Source organism: Vicugna pacos, chromosome X, assembly GCF_048564905.1.
Source record: "Vicugna pacos chromosome X, VicPac4, whole genome shotgun sequence".
Lineage (NCBI taxonomy): Eukaryota > Metazoa > Chordata > Mammalia > Artiodactyla > Camelidae > Vicugna > Vicugna pacos.
Window position 1 is genome coordinate 59,007,359 of NC_133023.1, and position 14,269 is coordinate 59,021,627.

The 14,269-nt window shown below is 35.4% G+C and overlaps 1 protein-coding gene across 2 annotated transcripts in view; it reads left to right on the forward strand.

Annotated features, from left to right (window-relative positions):
• Positions 1-14,269, forward strand: part of ATP7A (ATPase copper transporting alpha) — a 128,002-nt gene that overhangs the window by 1,211 nt on the left and 112,522 nt on the right. The gene's annotated exons all lie outside the window — the stretch shown is intronic.

Sequence of the window (14,269 nt, forward strand, 5' to 3'; positions counted from 1 at the left end):
GCTGGGCCTTGATAAATGGATAGGATTTAACTTTGCAGGAATGGAGGTAGGGGAGGGCAGCCCAGGTAGAGAGATACTGTGAGGAACGGCTTGCAGGGCTGGAAAGATGCATCCAACAATATATTGTACATCAACATCTCTAAAACAGCCACATCTTCCAAGATGTCACTGGTTAAAAGAAAAAAAAATAGAATTAAAAACTGGTAAGCTTACAATCGTATCCCAACCATATTCCAGCTATCTTCCAGCCAATAAAATAGCTTATACATAGGAAAAAAACCCATGAAGTAACAAAAACAGTGTTAATATGTGAGATTTAATTCTGATGTAAACTCAAATATGAAAAAGTAAAGCTTGCTATATTTAAATTCTGATTGAGTGTCGTGTCTTTGTTTAATTAATTAATTAATTTATTTATTGAAGTACAGTTTACAGTGTTGTGTCAGAGTGTCGTGTCTTAAATATAATTTGGAATCTTATTAAATTGGTAGGAATGAATAACAGCATTGTCTAAAGGCAGAAGGTGTTCCAGTTTTTCCCCAAGGAATTTCTGCATTTCCTTTTCTCTTCCAAAATGATTTCTTTACTGTTCTTCTTAACCTGATAGAAACTATTCTTTTTCAATCTTAGTCTTAGAAAGATCTTGATTCTTGGCCTTTAGGTAGGGTTAGATTAGACACTATCAAAAGGATAGGTTAAAACGTCTAGTCTCTAATGCAGAAGATTGTTTTTCTTTGAACAATTCATGCAGAAGCAGTAAAATCTGTTTGAAAATAAGAGAGAGCAAGCAAAAATAACCCCAGTAACATACCACAACCTTTACTTCTGTGAGGGCTTTAAGGCAACACATTCCTTTTTATAAATTCCTCATTATAACTGCTTTTATCTATATATTTAAAAAATACTTGGCAAACATTAATCAAGACTTTGACCCCCCCCCAGTGAGTGAAAATAATTTTCTTTTGCCAGATATAAAAGTAAATTGTGAGGAGAGATTTGTCTGAGGTGATACAGGCACTGGCACACATGAGAATAGTATTTGGGAGTTTTGTCTCAAAATTCCTTCTACTCATCTTTGTTAAAGGAAAATACAACTTTTGAAGGTTTTACAGAATTTTGTTTTTAAACAGAAATCTTTCTTGGGACATAAATCAAGATGAGGGTGAGGGATGGGAGAGACAGGCAACAGTCAGGCCTGTTTCATTCAGTCTGTCATCCCAGCAGTCATGTTTTTCATTTATGAATCTCAGTCTTGACATTGATTTAATATGATATAACTTGCTTACTTGCTGAGATAGTATGGCAGGAATAGTGTCACAGTATTTTTAGAATGTGTTTCATTAAAGTGAAAGGATAGGATGTTTCTGGTTTCATAAGTATGTTCCTGGTTTCTCCAGCACTGTTAGGAAATTGATTTCCTCATCTTTGTGGGCTCAAATGTGAAAAATATTGGTAGATTACATCAATTTTCACAGATACTTCTTTCCTTGAAGAAAATGAAGATAAAGTGAGTGAATTAGTTGTGCTTTGTCCTGTGTTTTCTGTCTATGTTTATAATTATACAGCTGTGGCCGAAGGATTTAAATTTTTTAAACCTGTTTTTACTTTATAATTCTCTAGTATAGAAGTCCAGTTTTCCAGACGTAATCAGGAATGCATTTTGACAATTTACTAATTGGAATAAACGGGTTATTCCACATCTTAAGGAAATTGTTTTAGCCTGACCAGTTACCTTAGTTGATTTCATTTGTAAAAAATTAAAGTGTTTTGTTTTATGCTGTTGTAATTTTTCCTGATCTGTCTTGTGCATTTGGTGTCCTAACCAAAGCAGATAGGGAGGGAATAATACTGAAATTACTCCTTTCCTTACCCTATCCTGGGTTTGCAGAGCATTCTATGTTTCTTGGAATTACAAATAAAATTGTTTCTGATCTTTTCAGTGTTCACCTGAAGCATCCTACCTGCCATTCAGGAGAGGAGGGCATTAGAAGGGCTTCTGTTAAGAGCTGAAAAATTGTCAGTAGAGATAGACGAACAGAGAGGGATAATTCTACAGTGGAGAGCCCTATTAATGAACTTCTCAGGATTTAGGATTAATTTGTAGCTGATCTCTAGGGTCATGAGGACACTTAAAGGTTGTTCTTTGAGCTAACAAAAGCTTAGGGAGCTTAGTTGTTAAAGAGTGCCAAGTGTAATTTCCTTTGTTGATCCTTGCACTTAAAATGGGAAAAAAGGTGTCTAATATTTTGGTGATGATGAAATTATTTGCTCTAAGAGTTCTAATTTAAGTATTCAGTTGATCATTAATCTAATAGTATTAAACTAAAATATAAAGTATTGTATTGATTATTGATAAATATATTAATCGTATTATTAAAACACTAATATTAATACTAAACTATTTGTATACAGCTAATTTCATTTTGGCCAATAAATGCTTTCTCTTATTTTGCTATATCATTTCACTGTTAATTCTAAATAGCACTTTTTAGTTTAGATTTATAGTCACAATATCTTGGTATTAATTTCTAATCACAACTGTAAGTGCATTTTTATGTATTAGCAATCAGATTGGTGTCATACTTTTTAAAGTATTGTCCGTCTAAAGCAAAGTGTTTTATCTTGCTCATCTGTTTCTATCTAGGTGATAAAAGGAAGAATTTTAGTCATGAAAACCTTCATAGCCTTTAGATAGCTTTAGAGCCTTAAATTCATTGTAGATAAAGTGTAATAGATAAAAGAATAAATTATTACTTCAACTTGAGTGTGATTAAGATTGTCTAATGAGGATGTGGAAAAAAGGGAACTCTCATACACCGTTGGTGGGAATGTAAACTGGTGCAGCCACTGTAGAGAACAGTATGGAGGTTTCTCAAAAAACGAAAAATAGAACTACCATATGACCCAGCAATTCCAATCCTGGATATATAACTGAAAAAAATGAAAAACACTCATTCAAAAAGATACATGCACCCCAATGATCATAGCAGCATTGTTTACAATAGCCAGGATATTGAAGCAACCTAAGTGTCCATCAAGAGATGAATGGATAAAGAAGATGTGTATATATACAGTGGAATATTACTCAGCCATAAAAAACGACATTTTACCATTTGCAACAACGTGGATGGACTTAGAGGGTATTATGCTAAGTGAAATAGGTCAGAAAAAGACAAATACTGTATGATATTACTTATATGTGGAATCGAAAAATACAATTAACTAGTAAATGTAATGAAACGGAAACAGACTCACAGATATAGAGAACAGACTAGTGGTTACCAGTGGGGAGAGGGAAGGAAGGGGAAGATAGGGGTAGAGAATTAAGAGGTAGAAACTACTATGTATGAAATAAATAAGCTACAAGGATATATTGTACAACTCAGAGAATACAGTCAATATTTTATAATAACTAGAAGGGAATATAACCTTTAAAAATTGTGAATCACTATGTTGTAACACTTGAAACTTACATAATATTGTATATCAACTATACCTCAATTAAAAAAAAAAGATTGCCTAAAAGTTTGTGCACTGTGATTATTACAGAAGTAACCCATGAATTCCTGTTTTTTAACTTTAGGGCAAGTGGTAAGTCATGGGATTTTGAGTCTTTTTTTTTTCTTTTGTGCACATAAGTGAAGGAGGCCAGAACTGTTCCTCTGTCTGGTGTGAAAAAATAAATCTGGTACTTTGTCTATTGTTTGCACTTTGGTAGGAGTTGACATATTCTTTCATAGGGCCAAATTTTATTCTTAGACCTAGCAAGTGGCTAAACTGAGATTTAAAGCCAGTCAGTTTGACTTCAGAATCTATGCTCTTACCTAACATAAAGAAACTGTATTTTTTAAAATAATTGTACCTTAAAAATATATAGACATATGAGCAAAATTAAGTCTATTGAAATTAAGTTCCTTGTTTGTCCTAAAGAGGAAAATACTATTTATCTTACTTGAAAGTGTGAATGAGCAAATTGATTAGATGATTAAAAATTAAAATATTGGTAGTTCAAAATGTGCTTGGTAATTTAAAATGAAATTCAAAAGTAAAGACCCATAGTTTTGTTTTTAGCTAATTACATTATTTACAGATATGCTAAAAGACTTAATGTTTAAAATGGTGTTAGTCTTATTTTATTTGCATTCTCAGAGTCTCCCAGGAAGAGAAAAGAAATGGTCCATGTGTGTGTTTTTTTAAAAAAAATCTTTACAGTAAGCACATCTTTGAACTTGGCCAAACTTTGATATTTGTAACATGTTTAGAATTTAAACTGTACTAAGAGAACATACAATAAAAGTTAATCAGCAAGCATAAATTGGGACATTGCTGGTTATATTTTCTGGACTGTTGGATATTATTCTCTTGACAACTTCAAGGCATTTTGACTTCACCATTGTATTGTGATCTGCTGTTTTGGGGAGGGAGTATAATATAGGGCTAAGAGTGGGGCCTCTGGCCTAGACTGTCTGGATTGGAATCCCAGCTCCTCTGTTTACTGTTTGTATGACTATGGGCAGACCTCTTACCTTTTGTGCCTTAGTTCCTTCAAATTTCTAAAATAGCAGCAATAACAGTAGGATTGTCAGTGAATTAATACATGTAAATCCCTAAGAGCAGTGCCTGGCAGGTAGAAAGCACACAATAAAGTTTAGTTACTGTTACTCTTTTAATGTATTGTTTACCATAAAAGTAGTTTTAGCAACCTATGTAATAAAACTGTAAATTGTAGTTTTACTGTGCTATGAATTTAGTAGACTACATAAACAACATACTACTCAGTCAGTACCTGCGAGCAATATTTAATTTCTAAATGACACCACAGAAAATGGGAAGCTCAGACTAGGAGGACACAGTAGCCTACAGTACACCTATAGTATGCTAACATGGCATCTCAAACTCATGACTGCTGGCAAGTCAGATCACCCTGATGTACTCATTCTACTTCTCCACCAAGGAAACTCATAACAATCTGCTTTGTGTATTAACTAATGAGCCACAGACTGGGCCATTGGAATTTTCTAGATTATTTCTCTGATTGCCAAATGCTGCACCATACGTCTATTGAATTATTTCTAAAATATAGAATGTAGGCAATGGAAAAGGCTTTATGCATGTCTAACCTACTCCGCAGAATAGCTGCATTCTTACAAAGTTGTGGGTAAATTGAATTTTTATAAATAAATTCAACACTCCAGTTGTTACTGTGTGCTTGCTGTACGTCTAGTGTTTTTTTTTTGGAGGGTTAGGTAATTAGATTTATTTTCATGGAGGTACTGGGAATTGAACTCAGGACCTTGTGCACGCTAGGCACATACTCTACCACTGAGCTCTACCTTTCCCCTGTATGTCTAGTGTTTACGTGGGCTCTGTGAGATGTACGAAGAGGCACAAAGCATGTATCCAATGTCTAGTTAAGAAAATCAAATACCAAATAATTATAGAGAAATTAGGTACTAAACTATGATGCTAATTGTGAGCATATTCAGAATTCAAAAAGAAAGTAGATACAAATATTTGACATGTTTTTCATGGAGGAGGTGGTATTTGGGTTCATTTACTCACTCAACAATTATTTTGAGTAGCTACCATATGCAGGGTGCTGGGATATGAGAGTGAACACAACAGATACATTCCCGCTTTTGTGGAGTTTACAGACAAGTGAGGTGGTAGGATTTAAATTTGTGGAAGAGAGCATTGTAGGTAAGGAGACAGTCTAAACAGTCTTAGAAAGAAATGGCAAGCATGGACTCTATGGCAGTGAGGGCACTTGCTTGATTGTAGTAGAGATTTTCTATTGGGGAAGAGTATTGAAAGTGGTAGATGTGGGCTATCTTTTTAATGCATTGAACAGCTATTTAAGTCTGCATGTGTGGGAAATGGGGTGGGTGGGAACAGTTCTTGTAGGACTGAGCCCTTAGTTTGTGGAATCTGACCGTATCTCCATGTAGATAGTGTCAGAATTGAGTTATTTGTAGGACACCTAGCTGGTGTCACAGAGGATTTCTTGGTGGGGGAAAACCTCCACATGTCTGGTGTCAGAAGTGTTGTGAGTATGGTAGTAGTATAAGAGTAAAGGAGAAACACAAGAGGGAAAAGTGGATTTTTCCAATACAGTCATCTTTTGAATGGTTTAAACAGCTATTTAGTCTATGGTAAATTCCTTTGGGTACACTGTTTTGGAGAGGGTAAGGAGCATGGGCTTTAGAGTCATACTACCTTGATTTGATTCCATCTCCATTCTGATTTGTCTCCTGAGTTTAGAATTTTGTATTAAGTTTTCTTGGTGACACAACTATATAGGCAATATAATGATATTTACACAGAGCAGTCGGGGTCAGTTACCCTAGTAGCACCAAGTAACACTAGAGAGCAAGGTACACATTTAGTGTCAGTGGGCCGTCTAAGGGAAAGTCAGGAGAAGTAGAGGGAGGTTACTCAATGAAAGAGAAAGAAATACATTCTGTGATGGGTAGTAGAATGCCATCCGAAGTGTCTTCAAGCAAAATAGAGTACATTTGCCTTTGTTTTCAGTTGTGTTTCTATAAGAGTAGTATGTTTCCTTTGTCCAGACACGAGGAAAAGAAACTTAACTGCAGTTGTTTGACTTGGCCATTTGAGGACTACCAGTGATTGTTTTAGGTTCTGTTCTGCATTTGAAGCATTTGAGCAGATTTAGATGATCTTCTATATGAAGCATCTGGCTAGACCATTTGTGTCCTAGTTTTGTGTTGTACCTAAACACAATTTGGTCAGAAGCATACGTAGTAAGTTTTGTTTGTAATCTGTACTAATATTCTTTTACCTTGGTTTAAGGCATGAGTGGATTACCAAATGAATGCCTGTTATGACCTGCCTTTTCTCTCTTGTTACCTTTAGATTTAATATAAGTATGATCATGTTCTCAGAAGGTTTAACAGTATTATCCTGGAACTTTCTAGAATTTTTTTCCCCACCAGATAAGTAGAAATAATCACCTAAGAACATCTTTGTCTCCTCCCAATCCTTTATTATGGTGATCTCCAACCTTATATACAGAAGAGCTTCTTTTAGTCTGAGTCTTGAGATCAGGGTAGATACCAACATTGTAGTCCCTGAATAGTTACTGGCTGTGCTGTTCTCCCTTTCACTCTGGGGATGTCAGCTGGGACACGTGGCAGAAAGGGGATGTGGCAGAGGAGTAGACGGGATTGGGAACCAGGGTGCAGTTCCATGAGGCAAGGTTTCTAGATCAACCAGTAGATCCTGATCAGCAGATGGGAGACTCATACTTTATTTCATCCAGGACAGCTGTCTTACACAACTCCAGGGGTCAGTAGTCATATTGTTATCTGTAAAAATTATGACATGGAGTTATGCAATATGGTGGCCTGAAACCTACCCAAACTACTTCTATTCTACTCACTTTCTCCCCTCAATACTTAATACATGCAGCAGCTGTGGTAATCCCAAATTCATTACTTGAATCTCACTTCCTACCTTAAGGCTCTCCTGAAATCCAACAGATGAAATTTAGATCTCTGTCTGATGAGGATTTTAAGGAGTTGTATCATTTTTCTTACTCTATTTAAGTGTACTCTACAATAAAATGAGACCTTCCCTGTCTAACTTATAGGTTGTTATGATTATCAAGTGAAATAATGTATGCAAAAACATTTTGTAAATTATAGAGTGCTATACAAATGTACGATAATATTCTTTCTTGATATGTTGTAGTGGAAAGAGTACAGTGAGAGACAGGACTCTGATGGTTAAGTTCCAATTCTGCTATTAACAAACTGTGGCTTTCGGCAAATTACTTTGTATTTCTGGGCCTTTGTGTCCTTATCTGTAAAAGGAAACTAATAATGGCCTCCTCTGTACCCAGAAACCCGAGAAATTTTTTTTTCCTCACCCTCTCATTCATTTAGTCATCAAGTCTGTTGTATAGTTTTTGATATTCCTCAAAATTTTCCCCTCATGTCTCCATTTAGTTCCTAATCATTTCCCTTCTGGACAAGAGTCATTTTTTAAAAACTGTGATAAAATATACATAACATATTTACCAGTTTAACCATTTAAAGTATATAATTCATTGGCATTAAGTACATTCACAGTGTTGTGTAACTATCACCACTATCCATTTCCAGAACTTTTTCATCATCCCCAGAGAATCTCTGTACCCATTAAACAATAGTTTCTCACTCCCCCTTTTCCCACCCCCTGTAACCTCATTTTTACTTTCTGTCTCTATGAATTTACCTCTTCTAGGTGCCTGTTATAAGTAGAATCATACGATATTTGTCCTTTCGTATCTGGCTTGTTTCACTTAGCATAATGTCTTTAGGCTTTATCTATGATGCAGTATATGTGAGAATTTCATTCCTTTTTATGGCTGAATAATATTCCATAGTCAGACAGTAGGCTTTTAACTGGTCTTCCTGACACTAGTCTTGTCCCTTTCAATTTTATATGACCTTACTTTTCCAGCCTCCTTGTCTTTCCCACTCATGCCATATCCCCAGTCATATCCATATTCCCGAAAGCACTCTTTCAAATGTGCCATGCTGTTTGACACCTCTGTAACTTTGTTCATGGCCCTTTTGTCTGGAATTTCTTTCTATTCTTTTCGAGAAGACTCAGTCTTGAAGACCCAGTTCACCTAACAATAGTAGATTGGTTAAATTATGGTACATTCATTTAATGGATTTATATTCAGCTTTTAAATTATTTATTTTTATTTTTTATTGAAATATCATTGATGTACAATATTTTATAAGTTATAGGTATACAATATAGTGATTCAAAAGTTTTAAAAGTTACACTCCACTTATGGTTATTATAAAAAATAGGCTATATTCCCTGTGTTTTACAATATATCCTTGTAGCTTATTTATTTCATACATAGTAGTTTCTACCTCTTAATCCCCTACTGCTATCTTGCCTCTCCTCCCATCCGTCTCCCCACTGATAACCACTAGTTTGTTCTCTATATCTGTGAATCCGTTTCCTTTTTGTTACATTCACTAGTTGGATTTTTTAGATTCCACATATAAGTGATATCTTACAGTATTTGTCTTTCTCTGTCTGACTTATTTCACTTAGCATAATACCTTCCAAGTCCATCCATGTTGCAAATGGCAAAATGTCATTTTTTAAATGACTGAATAGTATTCCATTATATATATGTATACCACATCTTCTTTATCCATCCATTCACATGTTGATAGACATTTAGATTGCTTCTCTATCTTGGCAATTATAAATAGTGCTGCTATGAACATTGGGGTGCATGTATCTTTTTGAATTAGTGTTTTTGTTTCTTCCAGATATATACCCAGGAGTAGAACTGCTGGTTTCATATGGTAGTTCTATTTTTAGCTTTTTGAGAAACCTCCATGCTGTTTTCCACAATGTATTCAGCCTTTTAAAATTGTAGTATATACATTAGTGATTAAAAGCACAGACTCTGGACTAGGATTGGGTTCAAATTTTGATTATGTTACTTAACTAGCTGTGTGACTTTGGGAAAGTTCCTTACCCATTCTGTGTCTCAATTTCATCAACTGTAAAGTGGAGGTAATAATAGTACCTATCCCATTGGGTTGTGAAGATTAAAATAGTAAAAAAAAAGTATTTTGTATTATTATATATTAATATTTCCTGACATAGAAAAATATGTATTATAATGTTGTTGATCAGTAGTCAATAAACATTCTATAATAGGAATAGAAAATAGTTTTATTTGATCCAAACTGAGGACTATAGCCTGGAGACAGCCTCTCAAATAACTCTAAGGAACTGCTCCAGAGAAGCATGTTTTTCAGCAGTTTTATATCTTGTCAGAACAAAGAACATCAGACAAGTCAGGGATACATTCCTACGAGGTTTAGGGAAAAAACCAGATCAGCATGTATACAGTGAGTCAGTATGGTCTTGGCATCTGGGAAGAGAGTCTTATCATTGAAGGAGGACCAGCATTGGCGTCCAGGAAGGGAAGCATTTTATCTTTATTTTTAACATGGACATTCTTTACTTCTGGTCAGTGTGCTCTTTTCTTTAATAATTAAAGCAGATGTACAATGTATGTTTAATAGGCCACAAACAGGGTGTTTTAGTTAGCATAAAATTTGAGTTAAATCATGTGTAAGTCAGAATGACTTCCCCTTACCTGAGTACATGAAAATTTTTTCATCAGTATTGAATGAAAAGAAGCATGTTTTAAAATAGAACAGCATATTTTTGTTTAAAATGTGTGTTTATACATATATACACATAAAATAACCTCCTAAACTTACACATACACACATACACACACATATACACCCCACCTCAAAATTTAACATTGGTTGCTTCTTGGTGGTGGACTGATTTGTTGTTTATTTTTGTATTCGCTTATCTATATTTTCTTTTTTTCTGCAGTTGATGTTTATTCCTTATATTTTAAGGGAAAAAAAGAGACACAGTTAAAGCATCTCTTCTGTGAAGTCTTCGCTGAACTCCCTTCCTTCATCCCTGAGCCCCTTGAGAGCAGAGCCCATATCATATTCATTTACCTTTGTATCTCCAGCTGGGCCTAGCACAGAACCTAAAAAGATACTAGGCACTTAGTAATATTATTAAAGTGAAAAGGAAATGGAATTATGGGTCAAGCACTTTACCTGTGTTATCTGATACACTCCTCTCAGCAGTTCCATGAGTAAGAGTTATCTGTATTTTTCAGGTGAGGAAACTGAGCATCAGAGAGATCAATTTGCTGAAGGTCACACAGCTAGTAAATGGCAGAATTTGGATTCAAGTCCAAGTCTGTCTGATGTCAAAGATGTTCTCTGTCATGTATATCAAATTAATGAATTGCCTAAAGAATATATCTGCTGTCTCATTGAAATAATTTTTGAAACACTTATTTGTAAACAGAAATATGCTGTATGACTGTAAGGATATGTTACTGTTACTTCCTGCTATATTTCCACCTGTACCCTCAATTCTGACTAGACAAACCTCCTTTCCTGCTCCCATATAGACTTTTTTAAAATATTTATTTTCTTAAGCATTTTTTTAGGGGGGTAGTTAGGTTTATTATTTATTTACTTAGTTATCTTAATGGAGGTACTGCGGACTGAACCCAGGACCTTGTGTATGCTAAACACGCACTCTACCACTGAGCTATACCCTCCTCCCCCCATGTAGACGTTTTCCTCTCTCTATTCAACTGGTGTTTTAGTTCTCCATATGTGTCTTTTTATATTGCCCATGTTCTGCCTACTTTTTAGGAATTTGGCTTATAATTATATGAAGCTTTTCAGATTAATCCAGCCATTTCCATCAAACTCAGTATTGTACATTTTGAGGAGACTGGTTTGCAAGTAGCTGGCCAGATACTTGTTTCATACTGAAGTATAGCAGTTTCATCTTTGAACATAGATACTTACACTTTTCCTAATTTGATCTGTTTACCTTTCTCTGTACTGTGTTCTACTTTAATTTCCTACATTCATAGTCATAACTTTTCCAAAAGGAGGTGTTGTCAGAATGAGTTTTTAGCTGGAAGATGTTAGTAGGTTCAATCAATGTCTTAGCTTATGTGTGTGTGTATGTATGTATGTATGTGTTCATGCACATGAACCCTTCATCAAAAGTAAGAAAAAAAGGGAGATAAGGCAAGAGAAGGGATGCTTTAATAATGTTATTTCAAAGACCCAACAGAATACACTAAACCAAAATTTAGAATATGCTATAGCTTACCACTCCATGGGTTTTTCAGAATTAAGAAAGTGAACCCCCTTTAAGTTAGCTAACTAACTGAAAGGAAGCATCTACTTTGTGAAAATTGCATGTCTAAAAAGGGGAAAAAATAGCTCTCTTGTAGTAAAGCATATTTGTTTTACTGTACCAGAACCAACTTTCTAAAGATTCAGCCTATTTTAGAGTCTTAGTTTTGTGAAATGACAAAGTTCGTCATCGTGCTTTCAAAGAAAGCACAGAATCACAGGATTGAGGAATGGAAAAAAAAAATCTTCCTGAAAAATTGTAATGAATTTGCACTTGAAATTCTAAAAATAGTAAATATTGTTGATGGCTGTTTATTTTGATTTCTGTTTGACAGACTGCATTGAATTTAAAATATTTTTTTCTCAGCAATTCAGTAGATTTGATACAGCCATCAGTATTAGGGCTTCTGCTTACTTTTAATAACAAAGCACTTGGAACTTGCCAGTTAAAAACTCTTAAGGGTGTGGAATGATATAGGCTTTCTCTGAATTTGTTCTCATTCATCTGTGGAAAAATACCTGGCTAAACAATTGTCCTTGACAGTTTTGGATTGCTAGTTTCCTTTTTATAAGCTGAACTCATACACATTTCCAGTATATAATTTTTCATCCTTATCTCTTATGATAGTGATTCAACTTTGGACAAGAGAGAGCGTTGTCATATTTTCACCTTTATTAACTAAAGTCTATAAAACAGGACATTAAAGAATTTGAGGGTTAAAGGGTGTACATGAGGATACAGATCTGGACTATATGGAGTGTTTGACTACTTCATACTGAACATTGTACTTTAGACCTTGGTTTGATAAAAAGAAAATTTATGATAAATACAGACGTTAGGAAAAGTCGAAAGATTCTGAAAAACAGAAGCATATGTTATTTTTAAAATCATACTACATGAATATTTCAATTCTAAAAATTAAGACCAAATAGTTTTTTGACCAGTATGTTAACTGCTTTTTTTAAAAAAAAAGTACTGGCAAGACTAATTATATTCTTACCTGATAGAGGAGATATCTTTGTATAATCAGCAAGGTGGGTTGTACACATATGCTGAGTACCACCATATTTTCCAACATGAGTTGAATGCTAGTGTGTATGGGGTTGGTGGTATAAACCTTCCTGGTACCTTTTTGATTTGACTGATTAAATAGTGTTAATGAAGCCAGAGTTAATGGACTTCATCTCTGTGGGAGGCACTTGTCCTCTGGAGTCATTAGCTATACCTCTAACTCTGCTGCACAGTTTTCTGAATGCAGTTTGTTAGTTAAGCGGGAGGCTAGTCCAGAGAAAAAATAGCTCAGCAAAAAAAACATCATCAATAACCATACCTTTGTCCTTTTGATGGAAGAGTCTATAATATCCAGGCTTTCAGACACATAGTATGTATTTTCATTGTATCACTTAACAATGGAGGCTGCACTTAGAAACTTACCTCTTTGGATTTTTGGAATATTCTAATCATAAAGTATCTCTCTGTTTTCAACTCTAGATCCCTTTTTGCTTTTATCTCCAGATTCGTTTGTCTGAAAGCTTTATGGTCTCAGAATGAAAGGAAAGCCTTGGCTCACTATATACATTTGTGGAAAGTAATAAGGGTTTGTTTTTTTAACTCATAAAGTGATCTCAACAAATGTCTCTAGAGTTATATATCTGTGTTTTGGAGTTGAAATGAAACAAATTTTGGTGGTTTAGCGGGTTCTGTACTGAGTAGAGAAGTTTTAGGTGAGCTTCTGGGAACCCTGTGAAACAACCTCCAGAGCAGCCCATGGTCTTTCGTGATGTATACTACCTTTTACTGAGTATTGTTAAGGAATGATGTATTTTGCAGAGGTTAATTTTCCAGATAACTGAAATCTACCCTTTAAATATCATTATAAAAGTAGTGAATGGGATTAAACATGGTCAGCTGACTATACATGTTTAGCTCTTGTCCATCCCAAGAGACAAGATTCCACTAATATAGAGATAAGACTCCATATTAGACTCCACTAATATGACAGTAAAGAAATTTTAAAAGGCTTGAACCTGTAAGACAAATAGAACAGGAAAGGGACATCAGCACAAGAGTGGTTTGAACGCATCGCTGGAAGGTAGGGAGCAGAGGAAGAAGGGGAGTCTGCCTGCAGAGGGGGATATCAATGAGAAGTGAGTTCTTTCCTTTCATATTACCCATGAGAGGCTCTGAACTTGAAGGCAAGTGGCTTTTCCTGAGAGGTTAGGGGGCAACCCAGGGCTGAAAATAAGTGAAATGTTTTTAAAACTGACAGAATGGGGTTGGACCCCTCAGGTCTCTTCCCTTTCCTGCTGCAGTGAGGTGATCCCCCCGCCTACCCCCTACTCCCACCTGCCCTGGGTGGTAGGAGATCAAGAGGAGAGTCTCTGGCCTAAGTGAACGTGAAAGGCTCTGAGCTGTTGGACGATGGGCAGAGTGAAGGTGAAACACAGGGCTGAGAACAGGGAGCTTCCGTGAAAGTCTGCAGACTGAATGGTCAGCCCTTTCCCCTCACCTTGCTCCAAAT